Below are 5,570 nucleotides of genomic sequence, written 5' to 3' on the forward strand. Positions count from 1 at the left end.
CGAAACTAGCTTCACTGCATCAAGCAAAATGAAGATTTTGGTAACACGAGAAAAGAGAACTCGAGAACTTCCCAATGAGGACGTGATTACTTTCTTCGACGAAGACGCGGTAGGCGTCACCTTACCGTACAATGATGCTCTGGTCGTGATTGTAATTATTAGTAACTGTCAAGTCAAACGGGTCATGATAGATCGGAGGAGTTCTGTTAATATCCTTCGCTAGAAAGTGGTGGAAGAAATGGGACTTCTCGAGAAAATGATATCGGCTGCAAGGACGATCTCCGGGTTCAATATGTCCAGAGAGACCACCAAGGGCAAGATTGATCTGCCCGTAAAAGTCGACGGGGTCACAAAATTGACGAAGTTCTATGTGATTGGCGGCGACATGCACTACAATGCTATTTTCGGGAGGCTCTAGCTCCACAATATGAAAGCTGTCTCCTCAATGCGTCATATGTTGATCAAATTTCCTACCCCGAATTGAATCAGGCCGATTCGAGGGGAATAGCCGGCTTTAAGGGAAATATTTGCCATAGAAGAGCCTGTAGCCGTGGAAAGTCTAAACAAATCCATCCTATAGCAATTACAGGACCCAGGTCCCGTATCGAATGCAGATAAATATACACCAGCAGAGAGCAATAACGATATGAGACCTGAGGAGGTTGAAGATCACTTCTATAGGGTCCCAAGGTACTTCCAGCCACCGGACGATTCGGATACTACCAAATCCATGGTTGAGGAGCTTGAGCAGATTGCATTACATCCGGATCTTCTAGAATGAAAGGTATACCTGGGCATCGGACTAACCCCGGACCTCAGAGAAACAATACTTACTTATTAAGGAATAATAATGACTGCTTTTCTTGGTCCTATAAGTATTTAAAAGGTATTCCCTTGGACGTGGCAACCCACTAAGGCTGGACCTCAACTACCCATTGGTGCGCCAGAAGAGGCATCCCATAGCTGAAGTCCGAAACAGGTTTGTCAAATAAGAGGTAGCTTGTTTGTTAAATATCAGTTATATACGAGAAGTTAAATATCTGGACTGGCTCACAAACGCATGGAAAGGTAACAACGCTCATAAGTCGCAATCGAAAGAAAACACGAGGTAATAAATTTAGGATATGCATAGAATTTAAAGATCTAAATAAAGTTTTAATGTCCAAAGGATTCAGTTTGTTTCCGCTCCATTGGAAGTATCGATCGACGATCGATGCTACGGCCAAACACGAGGTAACGTTTTCATCTTTTCGATGCCTACTCCGGTATAACCGTATAAGACGTACCCGATTTGGATCAAGAGAAACTTCCTTCATAACTAGTTGGATGAAAATACATATTGCTATAACGTAATGCCTTTCGGATTAAAGAATGTTGGAGCCACTTATCAAAGGCTCGTAAATAAAATGTTTGAACAAGAATAGGTAAAACCATGGAAGTTTGTATAGATGATATGTTAGCTAAAGGTCTCCATACCAGGGACCACACTAGTCACTTGTAGGAAACATTTGCTATCTTGAGACAATACAACATGAATTTGAACCCTGAGAAGTGTGCATTTGGAGTCGGATCCAAGAAATTATTAGGTTTCTTAGTCTCTCAAATAGGAATTGAGATAAACCTGGAGAAGATAAAGGCTATCAAAGATATTCCGAACATACTAGAGGACGTAAAGATGGTGCGGCGGCTAACTGGCCGAATAGTCGCCCTTAGCAAGTTCATATCAAGATCTTGGAGAAGTGCCATAAATTCTTCTATTTGCTGAAAAGGAAGAATAATTTCAAGTGGATATTGGAGTGTCAACAGGCGTTTGGGATCTCAAAGCATATTTGTCCTCCCCTCCGCTCATGTCTAAGCCAAAGGATATGGCTAGAGAATTTTTATTGATCTATCCGGCCATGGTATAATGATTTGTGTTAGAGATCTCGTATATAGTCGGTTTTGCAAGCGGCTGTAAGCTGTCGTTCTTATATGAGAGGATCAAGGTACGTAATGTCACGACCCAATGAGACTATGAGTATAACGAGGCCGATTGGGTTCGCTCGACTAAGTACCTAATACTAGTCTATCGGGCACCCCGCCCGACTTTCTATAATCACATTTCCGCAAGTATCGATCGGGATCGATGCTACACAGAGCTTTCTCGAACTCGGGTATAACCAGATAAATATCATGCTTAGTACTATTGCCTTTCAACACTTATCAAAGGCTCATGTCGTACGCCAACAAGATGTTTATCAAAATATTACACAACAATAAGCAATACCTCGACAAAGTTATTTGGAAACATCTAACTACATACGTCCGATAAAGGCTATCGAGAATATTCCGAACACACGTAAAGATGGTGTGGCTCTAAATAGATTACATGAACCCTTTGAAAAGGAAGAATAACAATAAACGGGCGTTTTGGGCAGATCTCGCCATACCCAAGCGTGTGTATACAAAGAGGAGTAGTACCAATAATCGCGGCTTCGAAACAATTGGGCCACGTGAGCGCTAATATCGAGATGCCGCCGATGTATCAAAATATTACACAACAATCGGGATTAGGCGCGTCTTCCCCATAACCGCTACCCAAGTGTGTGCGGCATAAACGCAGCGTCCACAAGAAAGGACGTCAGTACGAACAATGTACTGAGTATGTAAGGCATAATTAACAATATAACAAGAAAAGATAACCTGTACATCTGATTGCCTCTCAGGGCGGAAACCATGCATGCTAACTTTAACTTCTTTAAATCAACATTATAGATATATGTGTATAAGTAAATTGCTCGACCATAAAAGTATGGCGCTATCTTGCCCGACCATATAGGCATGGTGTTATCTTGCCCGGCCACGTAGGCGTGGTGTTATCTTGCCCGACCATACAGGCGCGGTGTTATACATATATATATAGTATCTTGCTCGGCCGTTAAGGCACGGTAATAAGTGTATAGCATCTTGCCCGGCCATTAGGGCTCGGTAAGTGTCTAAATTACACGTATATAAATACATTTAGCATGCACGAGAGCCAAATCAAATGTTACTACTCTATCGGAGTGACGTAAGGTCGGTAACCTCCAATTATAGTATGGAATAATAGTCATTGCTAAATCTCACCTCGAAGGAACGAATAACATGAGATGAGATCATCAACAATGAATATAAGTGAGAAAATCATGAAATACTCAACATTCTCATAATAACATTAAGATCATAAACTTTGGAATTCCGAGAGTAAAATCATCATTGTTATCATAGTCATCACACAATACATCTTATCCTTGACATCATTATTATCATTGTGAAAACATACTCATCATTGTTGTCATGAGCTCACGTAATCATAAATTTTTGGCTTTTAAGAATAGGAACATTTTAGAAAACATTTATGAATTCTCAAGAAAGGAGTCATGCCTTTGGAAAGAAAGGGCTAGCCTTAACATACCTGGAAATTCACGTCTCGACTTTCCCACCTATTTTCGGTCTCACAATCTACATATAAGACCATTCATAATATGATTAGGCCCATGGTCATCTACTTATCCTAAGTCTTCAAATTTAACCTCCTTAAAATAACGAAATCTGGGCAAAGATCTCCCTGTTTATATGCGTAGCCCGAAATCATAATTCAACAACCAATAGTAACAACAACAATACCAACATCAACCACAATATCATCCATACCAAAATACTCCATAAAACATCCCACATAATGCTTATCCCATATTTCTACCAACAAAATTATTATATGACTATTTAGCAGTTTTATCTCCGTAAATAAACTTAATTCAATACTAATAGGGAAGAATTCATACCTTATTCTCGCTAGTACCATGATATCTCCAGTATTTGCCTTGAATTCCAACCAAGATTCACCACAATACGATAGTATGACTGCAACTACGCGCTGTCGGAACTTAAATCCGGAGATTATACTTAATTCGCGTTAAAATTTTGTGGAGGAAAAGTTGGGAGAATTTTCTAGAGAGTTTTGGATATTTGAGAGGTGTTGTCGGGATGAAAACGAGGGGTAAACCCCCTTTATGCGGTAAAAAGCTAAAGTCGGTCTCTAAGATCGTAGCGGGGGCTTGCGTAGGCCGCGCGACTACTGTAGCACGTCAGTTATTGTAGCACGCGTTTCTGCTCTGTCAGCCTAACTTGTAACATTCATAATTCTCTACTCCGATATTGTATCGACGAGAGGTTTGTTGCGTTGGAAACTAGATTCGGCGAACTTCATTTTAGGCTTTTGCTTTGCTTCAAAACTTCTCATATGCTAAAAGATATTCTTTCTCAAAGTTGGACCAAAATTGCCCCTCATATTTTCCATAAAATCCAAGGTCTCAATAGCTTATTCCTTCAACTCTATTTGGTCGAGAGACTTTCGCACTCCTCATATATCAATTTATCCATAAGTATACCTAATAATTATACCATTCCTTAAAACCCGAAAGACGGCTCATCTCGATCATAATTCCACGTACTTGTACTTAAACTTAGCGAACGTTCATCCGGAAGTCGGGGTCTAACACGTAACTTCCTCGTTTATCATACGAGTCGAGTCATGTCCGGGGTCGAAAGTCCGCACTCTTCTCTCGCCTTGGCAATAGCGCGGCCACGAAACCTCCGACCGTATTTCCAATGTCACCCGATTGTCGTGGTAACCACCTTGCCTTTAAGGAACATGCTCCACAAGCCTCAAACTTTTTGTGGCGATCGTCAAGCCGTGCGATTGAATTAAGCGAGTTCGATATTGATTGGCGCCCCTCGCACGCGATCAAGTCCCAAGTCCTCGCATTTCGGTCCGGTACGGCCCCCAAGCTCGAAGGAAACTTTTAGTTCAGAGGTACGCATCCGGAGTTTGAACACTCTACACAACGGGGGAAACCAATATAAAAGGCACGGGGATAAAGCAGGTACTCCGTACCTCCATGTTAGAGACGTTTTTGCGGAAACAATTAATAGCGTGCCTCTAACTAATAATGTAGCGGAGTATGAAACTTTGATTACAGATCTCGAGCTAGCCTGAGGACTTGGTGCGGAAATCATTGAGGCAAAATGTGACTCCCTACTGGTGGTATATTAAGTTCACTGATTGTTCGAAGCCAAAGAGCCGTACGTGCGCACTCGGAGAAAGTTCTAAGGTCGTGTGCTCGATTTCAAAAATGACGCGGGGTGCATGTACCCGTGAGAAGAAAACATGTGCCGATGCATTGGCCAACTTAGGCTCTTCTACAAAACCAATGGGCCCGAACTCAGAATCCGTGGTCCAACCATCGCACTCAAAGACGGACAAATCGTGATATAATAAGGTCAATTCCGTAAAACTTGATGGGGACCCGATCGAAGTGAATCGACCCCCGGACTACCTCAATCATGGGAAGTTACCAGAGAATTCGAAAGCCTCTCAGGCCTTGCGAACCAAGGCCTCCTCGTACGTTGTTACCGATGGCCGACTTCACCGCAAGTACTTTTTGGCCCGTTGCGTACGCATAGGCCTTAAGGAGTCGGATTACGTCATGCGGGAGGTTTACGAAGGCATTTGTGGTAATCATTCCTAAGACTGAGTCACGTACCAAGTT

This window comes from Lycium ferocissimum, chromosome 10, assembly GCF_029784015.1.
Source record: "Lycium ferocissimum isolate CSIRO_LF1 chromosome 10, AGI_CSIRO_Lferr_CH_V1, whole genome shotgun sequence".
Classification (NCBI taxonomy): domain Eukaryota; kingdom Viridiplantae; phylum Streptophyta; class Magnoliopsida; order Solanales; family Solanaceae; genus Lycium; species Lycium ferocissimum.